This window comes from Sus scrofa, chromosome X, assembly GCF_054392235.1.
Source record: "Sus scrofa isolate SSC_HxYL_T2T_F1_AM1 chromosome X, Sscrofa_HxYL_maternal_Yorkshire_Landrace_v2.0, whole genome shotgun sequence".
NCBI classification, from domain to species: Eukaryota; Metazoa; Chordata; class Mammalia; order Artiodactyla; family Suidae; genus Sus; species Sus scrofa.
In genome coordinates this window covers 39,577,136-39,592,087 of record NC_139401.1, presented here as the reverse complement: position 1 = coordinate 39,592,087, position 14,952 = coordinate 39,577,136, and the positions used below count along the sequence as shown (strand labels likewise).

General features: G+C 50.9%; 1 long non-coding RNA gene across 4 annotated transcripts in view; it reads right to left on the bottom strand.

Moving 5' to 3' along the window:
• Nucleotides 1-1,738: 1,738 nt before the first annotated feature.
• The window catches only part of LOC110257747 (uncharacterized), a 56,819-nt gene continuing 43,605 nt past the window's right edge, over nt 1,739-14,952 (bottom strand). Inside the window, exons 4-8 of one of the 4 annotated variants that reach the window (XR_014835361.1) lie at nt 13,784-13,847; nt 12,902-13,528; nt 12,444-12,549; nt 7,919-8,046; nt 1,739-3,705 (exon numbers count right to left, since the gene is read on the bottom strand). This is a non-coding gene — a long non-coding RNA (uncharacterized LOC110257747). The remainder of the gene's footprint in view (nt 3,706-7,918; nt 8,047-12,443; nt 12,550-12,901; nt 13,529-13,783; nt 13,848-14,952) is intronic. The other 3 variants (XR_014835364.1, XR_014835363.1, XR_014835365.1) reach the window with 3 other exon arrangements.

Sequence of the window (14,952 nt, the reverse complement as noted above, 5' to 3'; positions counted from 1 at the left end):
ACAAACTTGTGAGCAAATGAAGTAACATTACACTCACCAGAGATGCTACAAGTGAAAAGGCTGACAATGTTGAGTGATGATAAGAATATGAAGCAACCGGAACTCTCATACTTTGCTGGTGAGCATGTAAAACAATATCAATTTCCTATAAAGTTAAATATAACACTTATAAGCTTGTGTTAGCACTCTTCGATATTTACCCAGGAGAAAGGAAAACATATGACCACAAATCCTTGTAGAGGAACACTTATAGCACTGTTATTCACAATAGCCCCACATATAAATGACACAAATGCCCATCAGCAGGAGAATAAATAGATGGTGACATATCCATACAATGATAATAAAATGAATAATAAATACATAATAAAATGAAAATAAAAATGATAATAAAAAGGAATTAAGTAAAGGTACGCACAGCTTGGATGAACCTCAAAAATATTATGCTGAACAAAATAGTATGCAGTCACACAAGAGTACATCCATCCTATATGATTCCATTAATGGAAAATACCAGAAAAGACAAACATTGATCTACAATGGCAAAGCAAATCAGTGTTCGCCTGGAGCTGGGGGCGGGAGGAGGAGACTGACTGCAAAGGGGGCACAAGGAAACTCTGGAGTGATGAAAATGTTTTAGACTTTGACTGTGGCGGTGGTTACGTGGGTGGTGGTCACACGGGTGACGTTTGTCAAATCTCATCAATCTGTACCCTTACATGGGTCTATTTTATTTTATGTAAATTATCCATCGCTGAAGTTGAGTAGAAGGAAATATATGGGTGGAGTCTTACCCTGTATGGCACAATCCCATCCACAGAACCTTCTGGAGGCAAGACCAGGGGTTCTATCCCTTGGCCTGCAAATAAGGCACCAAGGGTCATGCTAGAATGTGTGAAAGACACTGCACACCACAGTCACACAGATGAGGGCACAGGGGGACACCTGGCAGGAAGTGCCTCTCTCTCTCTCTCAGGAAGTGCAAGAGTGTTTTGATCGGAGGCAGCAGATGTGAGCTGAAGCAGCACTGCTCTCTGATGTTAGGGACTCATTGCCCTAAAGCTGCATCCAGGATTGAAAAACTATACGTAATTGTGTGTCACCCTATGGTTTATGTGTCTAACCACAGTCGCTACTGTCCTTGTTACCTATTGTCACATGCTGCCCCCAAACCTAGTGGCTTTAGTACAAGAACATATTATCTCTCACAGGTTTGAGAGTTGACTGGGCTCGGCCTGGGGGCGGGGGGCGTTACTCTGGGTTCCTCACGCAGCAGCAGTCAGGTGTTGGCTGGGGCTGGAGTCCTCTGACAGCTTCACCCAGCTGGCCATCCAAAATGGCACACACGTGGGGCTGACAGTTAATATCAGCTGCTGGTTGGAACTTACCTGGGGTTTCAACTGGAGTGCTTAAACGTGGCCTGTCCATTGTCGTTTGGGCTTCTCCCAGCATGGTGGCTAGGTTCCAAAGGGGACTGTCCCTAAACTGAGCATTCTAGTAGGCTCAGGAAGCTTCAAGGCTTTCTGTAACCTCGTCCTGAAAAAGCATACAGCATCACTTCCACCTCGTTCTATCAGTCAAAGCAGTCACATGACCCACCTGGGTTCAAATGGGTAAAGAAACCCACCTCTCTACTTGATGGGGGAGTTACAGGTCACTCGGCAGAAAAACATGTGAGTTGCTGTTGCAGCCATCTTTTTAAAAATGCTATCCATCCCCATTATATAGTGAAACCTCATTTTTCTTGGCTCATCAATGTAGTTTTAATTTGGGCTCCAACAACTTGGACTAAAGGCAAAGGTCTGAGAAAGGCAGGATTACAATGGTGGTCAGCCCAGTGGTATGTGGGGCCTTGTTATAAATACACTAGAAATATTATTAGGTCTTACAGAAATTAGTGTTTACTTTTCCTCTATAAGCCCTTGGAGTGCTTAGTAGTGTCTCTCTTACTCCAGGATTCCCCTCTGCTATTAGCCCTCACCATTCCCTCAGGATCCATGTAATCCAAAAGGTATTTCTTTGGGCCCCACTTGACTACAATTTCATTCCCCACCATTTCAATCTCCATTCACTTCCCCACCAGGCATTTACAACGACTTGTAGAGCTGGGATGCAATGCCTCATTTCACCAACAGGTGGCAACCTAACAGTTGACTCAGGCTTTCATTTGAGGGAAAAGGAATGTGGGATGGGGTTAGGGAAGGGGGGGGAGGCAGCAAAGGAAGTATCTTACATTCTTGCGTTCCAGGCTGAAATCTTCAAGTTTGAAATGTTAAGAGTTCTAAAATACCATTTTCATCAAGCTTTGAAGTCTGATCATATTGGCTTCCTCTGGAACAAAGGACAGCTATGACAGCTGTACTGAATATACTAGTGGGAGCCTTGATAAGACAAGATTTTCTCCAATATCCCAACTCTTTTAGAGCTAGAGCCAGTCAACAAATCATAATGCATAAGCCACTCTGCCAAGGGCGCTCTGTTAGGCTCTTAAAGTGGGTCATGGCAAGGAAGAAATCAAGTCCCTATTTTCAAGGTATCTACAGGACAATGTCTAATCAACTTAAACTTGGCATCCGAAGGCTCAGGTGTGGGCCAGTGGAAGCCCATGATTGTTCTAGTGGGGGAGGGAGGGCGAGGGGAGAGGGGCCAATGGGGGGTGGGGTGGGAGGTGGAAAGAAGGATGTTGATGCCCTCAGGATACAGTTGGGCAAAATGTCAGAGGGAAATGGCTGGAGGTGGTGGGGGTGGTTGGGGGGCAGTGAAGAGAATGTTGCGGAAAAGACAGACTTGACCTGAATGGAAGCTACAGACCCTAATTTCAAATGATAAAACCTTAGTGCCAACAGGAGCCCCAGAGACCAGCCAGCCCCAAACTAATGACCAGGAGGGCCACTGTCGACAACGCGCCTAGACTAGAATGTGCCGGGCTGCCTTCCGCGCTCGGGCCGTCTCCAAGTGTTGAGCGAGGATGATGTAACGCAGGCAAAGACACAGTTATTAGTCAGGATTTCCAAGAGTCATAACCTCTCCTCTTGTTCTCCGAGTCCAGCTCGGCTTGACAACTCCCTGAGTGACCGTGGGGAGGTTGCTTCTCTCTGAGCCTCATTTCTTCCTCTTACCAAACACTTCCCGTCTGCTCTGCGTTGTTCCTCGTGCTCGATGTATGTCCATTCCCTTCATCCCCGCTACAGTAATCGGGACAGTGATCACTAGCCCCATTTGACAGATGAGGAAACCGAGGCAGAGGTTAGCAAACTTGCCCAAGGCCACGCAGCTAGTAAATGCCGGAGAAGTGCTTCAACCTGGGGCTGTCTGGCTCTACATGGGTGCTCCCCACCACCAGGTGATCCTGCCTTTCAGCTCCCCGGGCTGGGCTAGGTGTCCTCCAAGATCCCTTCCAGGGCCAACAGGATACGCTTCTACCTACTCACTTCCTCTAGGACAGGTCCCCGAGAACCCAGGAGATTTCCAGGCGAAAATCTTCCCCGGATTTTCCTCCACGGATCTCTCTGCTTTTCGACACATTTGACAACTCCAGACATCATGGAAAAGGCCAGTGGGGACCATCGGAGTCCTGAGATGAGAGACAGATGTGGAGGGCGCTGGAAGACGCGGCCCTTTTCAACCCATCCATCTTGGCTGTTCTTCCTCTCGGTGGCTGTTCTTCTGCACAGAGGGGCCACTCTTCCAAATGTGCTTTTGAAACTGCAGCAGAGAGAAAGCAAAATAAACACAGGCTGGCCGGCCGAGGGCCCGTGCTTTCTAGTCCCTGGTTACCAAGTCAAATGAGCTAGCTGGTGGCCGGGGCTGGGAGATTTATTTTGGTCTGAAGTCAACCCGCAGATGAACAATATTGGCAAAAAGGATACAGGAGGGGAAAATATTTTGGACACGGCTGCATATGTTTGCAGACACATCACCCCCCTCTGTGCAGTGGCCAAGGTTAAAGGGAATGGGAGCCAGGAGCACGCGGCGCTGTGTCCTTCCTGCAAAGAGTCTCCTGCACGACGCCAGCTCACGCCCCCTGAGAGCGGTCGCCGGTCCATCAAGGGACAGAGGGGAAGGGGCCCCGGGAAGCATGCTCCCCATCTTTTCAAAGATGGGCTTGCGCACCTTTAATTTCTCCTTTCCCTCCAAGACCCACATTCCATTCTGAGGCTAATTCTCAGGCAAGAGCAATTTCCGGACTCTCAAGGACTCACCAAGGGTAGTGTCAGAAAAAATTATCCCAAATTGGAAAGAGGCGAAAGAGATTATTGGGGCTTCTTTTGCACAGTGCAGGGCTGGCACCTTTGATCGATTTCCTATTGACTGGACTCTTGTACAATCCCAGAGCGGCAGAGGTTGGTTAGCTTTCAGGTTTTTCTTTTTTTTTTTTTTTTTTTTTTTTTTTTGGTCTGGTTGAGATGCAAATAATTCCGAACCCACCTATCTCACCCTGAGCGCCTTCTCCTAAATTGCCTATAAATACCTAGCCGCTCCTGTTCTCACCGGAACCGGTTTTTAACATCTTGGCGGTTCCCTCATTAATGAATGAGTTAAATCAAATCTTTGACGCGGTCATTTTTCAGTTGCAGAGAGTCAAGTGTTTTCACCTTTGGAAAATTCCACTTTAACAAAGAAATGCTTGCGTCAACTGACACAACTTTTTCTTTTTTTTTTTTTCTGGTCTTTTTGTCATCCCAAGTCAAGCCCCGGGGCCAGGACCCCATACTCCTCAGCGCTTTGACAGCAGGCAGCTGGCCCGGCCCCCCTTGTGGCAATGGGGCTGTAGATGGGCCCTTGGCCCCTGGCCAGATCACCTCCACCCTGCCCTGGGGCACACTGGTTCTTCAGGGAGCAGCCAAGGGTAGGGTAAGGGATCCAGGATCCACAGGAGTCACAAGGCCTCTTCTAGAGAGCTCTGAGCTTGGGCAAAAGAAGGTATCAAGTCTCTGACTCGGAGGAAGTTTTCTTGCTCAAAGTGGGGAGAGTGTATGTGGAATGCCTGGCCAACGGGGACCTGCCGTACAGCACAGAGAACTCCACCCAGTGTTCTGCGATCATCTATGTGGGGAAAGAATCTGAAAAAGAACGTGTGTGTGTGTGTGTGTGTGTGTAACTGAATCACTTTGTTGTACAGCAGAAATTATCACAACTTTGTAAATCAACTATACTTCAGCGTTCCCACTGTGGCTCAGCAATAACGAGTCTGACTAGGATCCATCAGGATGCAGGTTCGATCCCTGGCCTCGTGCAACGTGTTAAGGATCCGGCATTGCTGTGAGCTGCAGTGTAGGTCCAAGATGCAGCTTGGATCTGGCATTGCTGTGGCTGTGGCGTAGGTCGGCAGCTACAGCTCCGACTGGACCCCTAGCCTGGGAACCTCCATATGCCGAGGGTGTGGCCCTAAAAAAAGAAAAAATCGACTATAGTTCAAAAAAACTTTAAAAAAAAAATGGGATAGCTGTTTCCACACTGCAGATTTCACAGGGGGTTCGAACGTGCTCCTCAGACTTTCACATGCATATGACTCACCTGGGAGAATCTTTTTTTCTTTTCTGCTCCCCCTGACTGCCCCCCGCCCCAAGCATATGGAAGTTCCCCGGCCAGGGATGGAATCCGAGCCAGAGCTGCAGCAACACCAGATCCTTAACCCACTGCATTGGGCTGGGGATCGAAGTGGTACCTCCACAGAGACTAGCCGGATTCTCAGCCCACTCTGCCACAGCGGGGACTCCCACCTAGGGGAATCTCAATGTACAAATTCTGATTCAACAGGTCTGGAGAGCATCTGAGGGTCTGCCTTCCTAACAGCCTCTCAGGGGGTGCTGTTGCGGGTCCCCTCAAGTGGCACCGTCTCTGGGGCTGCTGCTGGGAGAGCCCGCCCTTTGAAACCCCCAGGGCACAGCAGAAATATACACCATGTACACGTAGGGCTCCATTCCACGAGGCGTAAGGCCACAGTTCTGAATAAAGCGCAGGAACCGCCGTCTCGTCAGCCCCCAGCGTCCCGGGCCGTTACACGCCTGATCGGCCTTAATCCCCACAACCAGCCCCCATGTGGGCAGGAGCTGCCAGCACTCCAGTTTTACTGGAGGAAACTGAGGCCCACACCGGTTGCATAACCGCGCTGGCTTTGGGAGCCGGCTTTGCTGAGTTCTAACCACGTTACCCCACAGCTTCCTTCCTCCTCAGCCTCGAAGGGCTGGGCTCCGCCAAATCTGTAAGGGAGACTTTTTCCTTCTTACCACGTGGCCCCCATTGCCCTGGCATTCCCTGGCTAATCCCACCCCCTCCATCCCCCCCCCCGCCCTTCCATCCCCCACCTCCCCACCCCAACCCCCTCCACCCCCACCTTCCCACCCCCACACCCCAACCCCCTACCCCCTCCCCACCCCAACCCTCCACCCCCCTCCACCCCCACCTTCCCACCCCCCACCTTCCCACCCCAACCCCCTGCACCCCACCCCCACCTCCCCACCCCCTCCACCCCCACCTCCCCACCCCCCACCCCAACCCCCCCACTCCCCACCTTCCCACCCCCCACCCCAACCCCCTCCACCTCCCCCACCCCCGCCTTTGGCCCCACCCCTGGCCGCCGTCAGAGGGAGGGCAGGCCTGACTTTGGACGAATTTCACAGCGGACACATGTTCGTGGAGAACCTGTGGCTGGCTAGCTCGGTTCCTCGCCCTGGGAAGGGATGTGGAGAAACTCCAAGAATGGATCTCTGCCTTCAAGGGGGGGGGGTCAGAATACGGAGTTCCCATCGTGGCTCAGCGGGTTAGGAACCTGACTAGTATCCATGAGGACGAGGGTTGGATCGCTGGCCCTGCTCAGTGGGTTAAGGATCCGGCATTGCAGTGATGTAGGTCGCAGATGCTGCTGGGATCCTGTGTTGCTGTGGCTGTGGTGTAGGCTGGCAGCTGCAGCTCTGATTCAGCCCCTAGCCTGGGAACCACCATATGCCACACATGTGGCCCTTAAAAAAAAGAAAAAAAAGAGAGAGAGAGATTAGAATCCAATGGAAAAACTGTCATGGATATACGCTACTACAATACAAAGTCAGATTGTCCCCATCAGCCTTTTGTCCGGGGATCCCTCTCTCCTCTGGGCAGGGCCCCTGTTTATCAGCAGACCTTTTGGTCTGCAAAGATAATCCTTTTGAGGTTTTTTTTTTTTTTTTTTTTAATGGATCGGGAGTGGGAGCGGGGAGGACAAGGCAGGTGGCAGATGGGGGCAGGGGGAGGGGGGTTGTGAGCGGCAATTAGAGTCTGTTTCAGTTGACGGTGTGTGCTCCCAGGGACCCAGGGACTGGGTGCTCCTTTGCCAAATGTAAATATCAAGCCAATAAATGCTAATGTAGCATGAAAAAGTGCTGATTTGGGAGAAAGTTCCAATCATTTAGAGAGCTTGTCTCAGAAAGCATTTAGGTGTTCTGGCTGCAAGGGAGCTGGGGAAGGAATTAAAGGCATGGAATTCAGAGCTCCCTCCGGGGTGGTGGTGGTACCACCCTGGCCACCCGTTCCAGGAAAAGGGAACCAGAAAAGAGGGACATGGCAGGGTTGGAGGAGGGGTGTAATGAAATAAGACAAAACCAGGAAAAGGGTCAAGTTCCTGAACATCTGGCACCAGAAGAGGGAGACAGCAAAGACCCCCATTAGCAAGATCTCTGTGGACTTGGCACTGACCTTGATGGGTCTTTGCCCAAGGTCACTGTCATCCTGCTGGGTTTCCTGAATGTGGCCCCAGCACCATCAGCCTGCCTTCAGGGACCTCTTCCTGACTGATGGCTCTCATCCCGCTGTCCCTCGCCCCCTAGTCCCACCCCCACCACACACCCACACTTCTAACGCACCAGCCAGGACCTGCCCCCCAGAAAGCCGGCCAGTCTTACCCACTTCACAGAGGCCCTGGAAGAGCTCTGCAAGTACTTACAAACGTGACTCAATACAAGTGGCTGTTCAGGGAGCTGTGAGACGAGGAAGCAGGCAAGTTTGTCAGAAGACTCAGCTGGGAGTTAGGACACCTGCGTTCCAGGCCCGGCTCTGCCACCTCTTTGACACCTTAAAAAAGATATCATGGGAGTTCTCATTGTGGCTCAGCAGGTTATGAACCCAACTAGTATCCATGAGGTTGCAGGTTCGATCCCTGGCCTCACTCTGGGGGTTAAGGATCCGGCGCTGCCGTGAGCTGTGGCATAGGTCGCAGACACAGCTCGGATCTGGCATTGCTGTGGCTGTGGTGTAGGTCATAGACGTGGCTCAGATCTGGTGTTGCTGTGGCTGTGGCTGTGGCCGGCAGCTGTAGCTCTGATTCAGTCCCTAGCCTGGGAACCTCCATTTGTCCCAGGTGTGGCCCTAAAAAAGCAAAACAAAAAACTCTAGAAGGAGGGTTTCCAGTAAGGAGGGGCAGCTTGGCCCTGAGCCTTGGCCACTGTGTCTCCCCGATTTTCCCTTCCACAACTTTGGGGTCCTCTTTGAGACCTTGAGCCCACTGTCCACCTAGGCATGAAAAGACCTCACGAAAGAAGGTGAAAGGACTGGGGCAGAATAGCCAAGGCAGTTCTGAGCCTTTCAAAGCCGCACAAAGTGATCTGAGCCAGGCATTAGGCTGAGCTCTGGAGATACAGCAGAGACCAAGACAGAGTCCGCCCTCCCCGCCCCTAGAGAAACCTGCTCTGGGGATGCCAACCACCGGGGCACGAGTACGCTCAAGCAGCCCTGCGGAGAGCACTGAGGCCCCCAGGCCGCAGCCGGCGCCAACTTGCCAGCCCTGTGAGTGAACCACCTTGAAGGCGGATGCTGAGGCCTCAGCTAAGCCTCAACTGCAGCCTTGGCCACCTTGGATTGCAACCTTTTGAGAGAGGCTGGGTCATAACCACCCAGCCAAGTTTGGATTTCTGTGCCAGAAACACCAAGAGAGTAAAAAAAGTGACTTTCGGAGTTCCCGTCATGGCGCAGTGGAAACAAATCCGACTAGGAACCATGAGGTTTCGGGTTCGATCCCTGGCCACGCTCAGTGGGTTAAGGATCCGGCGTTGCAAATGCAACTCGGATCCCGTGTTGCTGTGGCTGTGGTGTAGGCCGGCAGCTGTAGCTCCGATTGGACCCCTAGCCTGGGAACCTCCATATTTTCAGGGTGTGGCCCTGAAAAGACAAAAGACAAAAAAGGAAAAAAAAGAAAAAAGTGACTTTTGTTGTTGGAAGCCACTACATTTTGGGAGGATTTTCTACCTTGCAGTATAAAGCTAATACTGTGCCACAGATGATTGGACTCAGCTGCATAAGTAAATAAAAAATATATATAATATTACATTATAATATACACAATTAATGATTTATAATAATATATATACTACTGATAATATATAGTACATTATATCTTATTACTAATATATGATATTACATAATACCCATCTGTTGAATACCCAGTGTGCCAGGCGTCCTGTCATACTCCTCACACCTCGCCTAACCCGCTCCCCACAATGGTTCTGAGGAAAGGCTTCTTATTCCCAATTCAGACATAAACCACTTGTCCAAGGCCACCCAGTCAGTAAGTGGTAAAGCTCCCTCTGGGCCCCACAGTCTGAGACACTGTTCTACAGGCCTGTGTGACCGACCCCCGCCCCCGGCTTCATCTCTTCCTCCTCGGGTGTCCCACTCGGTTTGGACTTGGGCAGACACCCTGTAGCAGTGTCATCCATCCCACCTGCTTTTCTACAATGTGACATTGACTTTCCCTGAGCGACTGGGTCTGTGCCCCTTTCCCTTGAATCTGGGCAGGCTTCTGACGGCTTCAATCAATAAAGCACAGTGAGGAGTTCCCACTGCGGTGCAATGGGTCGGCGGCACTCTGGGAGCACTGGGACACAGCTTCAATCCCCGGCCCAAGCACAGTGGGTTAAGGATCCCACACTGCTGCAGCTGCAGCCTAGTGGGCAACTGTGGCTCAGATTTGATGCCTGGCTTGGGAACTCCATGTGCCACGCAGAGCAGCCAAAAAAAGAAAAAAGAAAGAAAGAAAGCACAGCGAACGTGTCATCAGATGACTTCCAAGCCTGAGTCATAAAACATGCAGCTCCTACCTTATGTGCTAGGACAATCACACTTGAAGCCCAGATCCACCATGTAAAAAGTCCCACCAAGAGTTCCGGCTGTGGCACAACAGGACTGGCGGCATCTCTGCAGCACCAGGATGCAGGTTCGATCCCTGGCCCGACATAGTGGGTTAAAGGATTCAGTGTTGCCACAGCTGCAGCATACATCGCAACTGCGGCTCAGATCTGTGAGGAAGCCCAAGCTACATAGAGAGGCCACCTGTAGGTGTTCCATCCACCGTCCAAGCCTTTGGGTCCCCCCCGGCCCGGGCACCAGACATGTCAATGATGGAACCTGCAGATGACTCCAGCCCCCAACCACCATCACTGGACTTCGAGTCTTCCCAGCTGAGGCCCCAGACACTGCCGAGTACAGACAAGCCATCCCCCACTGTGCTCTGTCTGAATTCCTGGCCCATAGCATCTATGAGCATAATAAAATGGTTGTTTGAAGTGGCTAAATTCGGGGAGTGATTTGTTACATGGCGATGGGAACTGGAACAACGGGCCAGAAAGTAAGTGGAAGGCTGGTTGGCTGGGGAGTCCCTCTCCCCCCACATATGCAGACCTGCTGCAGTTGTGTCTCAGCTCCGAAACCCGGGAACCTCTGCACCCCCTTACACCACTGCCCCCCACTTACCACTGAGAACTGAAACCACCTTATTCCCTCTCCCTGTGATTCTCAGCCCTGATATTAACTCCCTTGCATGCTCACCTCCCATGTTGAACAAGGCTGCCCTGTATAACCAAGAGGATAGCTTGGAAATTACGAAGTAAGACTTTTGAGGTTAGGTCATAAAAGACACTGTGGGTCCCATCAGCCTCTCTCTCTCTCTCTCTCTTTTTTTTTTTTTTTCTTTTAGGGCCGCACCTGCGGCACATGGAGGTTCCCAGGCTAGCGGTCGAATCGGAGTTACAGCTGCCAGCCACAGCCACAGCCACATCAGATCCGAGCCTCGTCTGCAACCTATGTCACAGCTCACAGCAATACCGGATCCTTAACCCACTGAGCGAGGCCAGGAATCAAACCCAAGTCCTCATGGATGCTAGTCAGGTTCATTTCCACGGAGCCACGACGGGAGCCCCCAGCGTTGCTTTTGAATCACTTGCTCTAGGGGAAGGTAGCCAGCCTGCCATGAGGATTCTCAAGCAGCCCCGTGGGAGCAGCCCACATGCCAAGGAGCTGAGCCCTCCAGCCAACAGCCAACCCCATTTCGCCAATGAGCCACCTTGAAAGTGGGCCCTCCAGCCCTGGTAAACCCTTTAAAGAACATTGGTGACCCCAGCCAATATCCCAGCTACCACCTCATGAGAGACCCCAAGCCAGGACCACCCAATTCAGCCGCTCCCAAATTCCTAATCTTCAGCAACTGTGAGATAATAAATGTTTATTGTTTTAAGCCACTCCATTCGAGGGTAATTTGTTATTCCCCGTCCCTATGTTAAACAATTCTGGGACCAGGCATGCTTGCTGATCCCCATGTTTAAATTACACTGAGAACAAACAAAAATAACTGAGCTATTTGCTTTGAGAAATACTTGCTCCTGGAAGATAAGCCTGAACCCACTAAAATAGCTCGTTATCAAGACCAACAGCTAGCTCATCAAGACTTTACTACAAGCCCTCTGCCTTGCTATGCTCAGCAATCCAAAACTACTTTGTCATAAACTCTTCCCAACCCCAGTCAGTTTTTCGCCTTGAAAGACCCAACTTCAGAATCACCCAGTCCAGCCTCTAAAATGCTATCAATACCCTTCACCAGTGTCCATGCTTGCAGACATGACCAGCGCTCTGTCGCAGGGGGACGCTTCCTCAATGAAGTAGGTCTGACAAATTAAGATTTGCTTGATCCAGAAGGGTTTTTGATGGTCTTTTGGGGGAGTCGAGAATCAATACTGTACACTCCCCAAACTGAGGCATCCATTGGGGTTTTATTTGGTCAGGTGTCCCTGGACTGTCCAATTTAGTGGCCACTAACCACAAGCGGCTATTTATAATAAATAAAATTGCGCGAATCGCTTTGCTGTATGCCTGAAACGATCAAATCAACTGTAAATCAACTATACTTCAATTTTTAAAATCTAAAAAAGGAGTTCCCACTGTGGCTCAGCAGGTTAAGGACCCGACACTGTCTCTGTGAGGATTCAGGTTCGATCCCTGACCTCGCTCAATGGGTTAAGGATCCTGGGGCACTGCTGCAAGCTGCGGCGTAGGTCGAAGATGTGGCTCGGATCTGGCGTTGCTGTGGCTGTGGCGTAGGCCGGCAGCTGCAGCCCCAATTCCACCCCTGGCCTGGGAACTTCCATGTGCCGCAGGTGCAGCCGTAAAAAGAAAAAAGAAAAAAAAATCCAAAAAAACCCCACCTTACATCAAGTTGAAAATTCATTTCCTCAGTTGCGCTAAGTCACATTTCAGCACGGATAGAGGACCTTTCCCTTCTCAGAGAGAGTGGTGTTGGACTGCGATGCCCTAGGAGAAAGCGGATCATTCGTTTCAGAGGAGGGCTACCCCTGAGGAAGCTTCAGAAGCAGAAGAATCAGGGGTGGGGGCTGCAAACCAGGAGCAGGCCACTGCCCAGAGCACAGCAGATTGCCAAGCTCCTCATGGGCTCCGCAAATGCCCAAATGTCCAAGACCGCAGGCGTGACTCCAGCTAGCGGCTCTCCCAGGGCTGCAGGAAATCACCCAGCTTTAGCGCCACAGGGCACACGGGCACGCCGATTCCCAGGACTTTGCCTGGTCTCCGCAGAGCAGCCCTGGCTCAGCAGGAAAGGAAAATAAATGACCCCCGATCAACACGCACCCACACACCCGCCTCTTACCAACTCACCAGCCGGTGGCGGGGCTGGTTTTCTGGCTTCAGGTCTGACGGCGACCTGCTGGCCTTCGGAAGCTCCAGGTCCTGGCTCCTTTTCATGCTCCCAGGTCAGGGACCTGGGGAGAAGCCTGAGAGGAAACCGCAGCCTGGAACATTGGCCCGCACAGAACAAAACCCGAGCCAAGAGGCAAATGAGAGATTCGTGAGATCCCCGGACTTCAGTTGCCTTTTCTTTTCTGGCGTGAAGCGTTTTTATTTCTTCCATGGTAACTCTTCCTGGCTGCGGAATGTCATTTAAAAATCACACTGTCTTTAAAACCGTGGGACGAGGGGAAAGAAAAAGTCACCTCCAGCCGGGTTTTCACCATGCAAATCAAGGACATTTCAAAATGCTGGCAAGCTGCTCGGGGACTTCAAAGATGTCCAGGTCCAATTACGCTTCATTTGGGGTGTGAATTGAGGAACTCTGGGGGAGGTGGCCCTCGTGCAACGTGTCAGGGTCGATTCCGTGGTAATGAACCTAGGCCTTTGTTCCCGGGAGCCCAGCTGCTGACAAGTGGGCTGTTTCCTGAAGGGCGGAGAAGCACTCGTCCCCCACCAGGTGCAGGAAGCAGGGTAGAGATGGAGCTGCCTTCCAAAAAAAAAAATAAAAATCATTTTAGGGTGGCTTTTATTTGTCCTCGTTTTTAAAAATCAAAGGTTTCCGACAGTAGAACAGGGCACATCAATTATACTCCAATCAAAACCAAAAAAGGTTGATGACAATGAAAAAAAAATTAAAAGGGGGGAGGCCAGCACTGAAAGCTCGTCATGTCCCAGAAAGAGCCACGCGCAAGGTCTCAGGAGATTTGATTGAATTGGGGTCTGAGAAATAACTCTAACTTACAGCTTGGATACACACCACTTCGATTTCCGTGGCTGAGGAGGTTCAGATGGGCGCTGGGAAAGGCCTGACGGGGGAGGATTCATTGTTAAATGGTTAAGAAAAAAAGAATTGGGAGCTCCCGTCGTGGCGCAGCAGAAACGAAACTGACTAGCATCCAAGAGCACACAGGTTCGATCCCCGGCCTCACTCAGTGGGTTAAGGATCCGGTGTTGCCCTGAGCTGTGGTGTAGGTCGCAGACGCGGCTTGGATCCCGTGTTGCTGTGGCTGTGGTATAGGCCGGTGGCTACAGCTCCGATTCAACCCCTAGCCTGGGACTCTCCATATGCGGCGGGTGATGCCCTGAAAAGAAGACAAAAAAAAAAAAAAGAGTTGGAGTAGGGAATACTTTTGGGTTTGCTGGCTAGTTAGAATGGAACTGACAGGATGCTCCTGGTTTGGGAAACTCAGCCCTCTGTTGATGGCTTAAGGGCATTCAAAAATGAGTCTTCTAAAAAAAAGTTCTTCTAGCCCCCCAGTCCCCTCAAAAAGAGCCAGTGTATTCCGGCATCTCAGCCAAGACCACTGGGTAGATTCCTAGCAGGACACGCCAGAGCAATACATCTGCTGCAAGTGGGAGAAAGGAGATCAAAAGCTGGTCTCTCCCGTCGTCGCTCGGATGCTTATGCGATTCATTAGTTTATGTTCTGGGTTCTTTTTTTTCAAATGCAGATACCCTGAGAAAGGTAACACATCCTGTTACTAACACCCTAGTGCAAATGCATGCGTCTGGGTAAGGCTGCCTGCGAGCAGGGAATAAAAGGTACAGATGCTGAAGTCATACCCAGAGATTCAGTTTCCTAGGGTGGAGCCCTAACAGCAATGTTATTTTTTTAAAGCTGCCCTGGTTGAGAACCTCCGGGAGAGGGGCAGAGGGCTGAGGATGGAAAGGAAGGGAGTGGAAAAGACAGAAGAAGAAAACAGAGGTTTCTCATGAAAGACCTGGTTTCTTGAGTCCCCGCGGGCCGCACGATCCTGGTCCAGGGACTGAGCCCCTCTGATCTTCATTTGCTTCAGCCGTTAAATGAGGAAAATGTTCTTTGTAACTGCTGTGGAGCGCAAGGAACTCTATCCAATCACTTGTGATGGAACATGATGGAGGATAATGTGAGAAAAAGAATGAATATACATA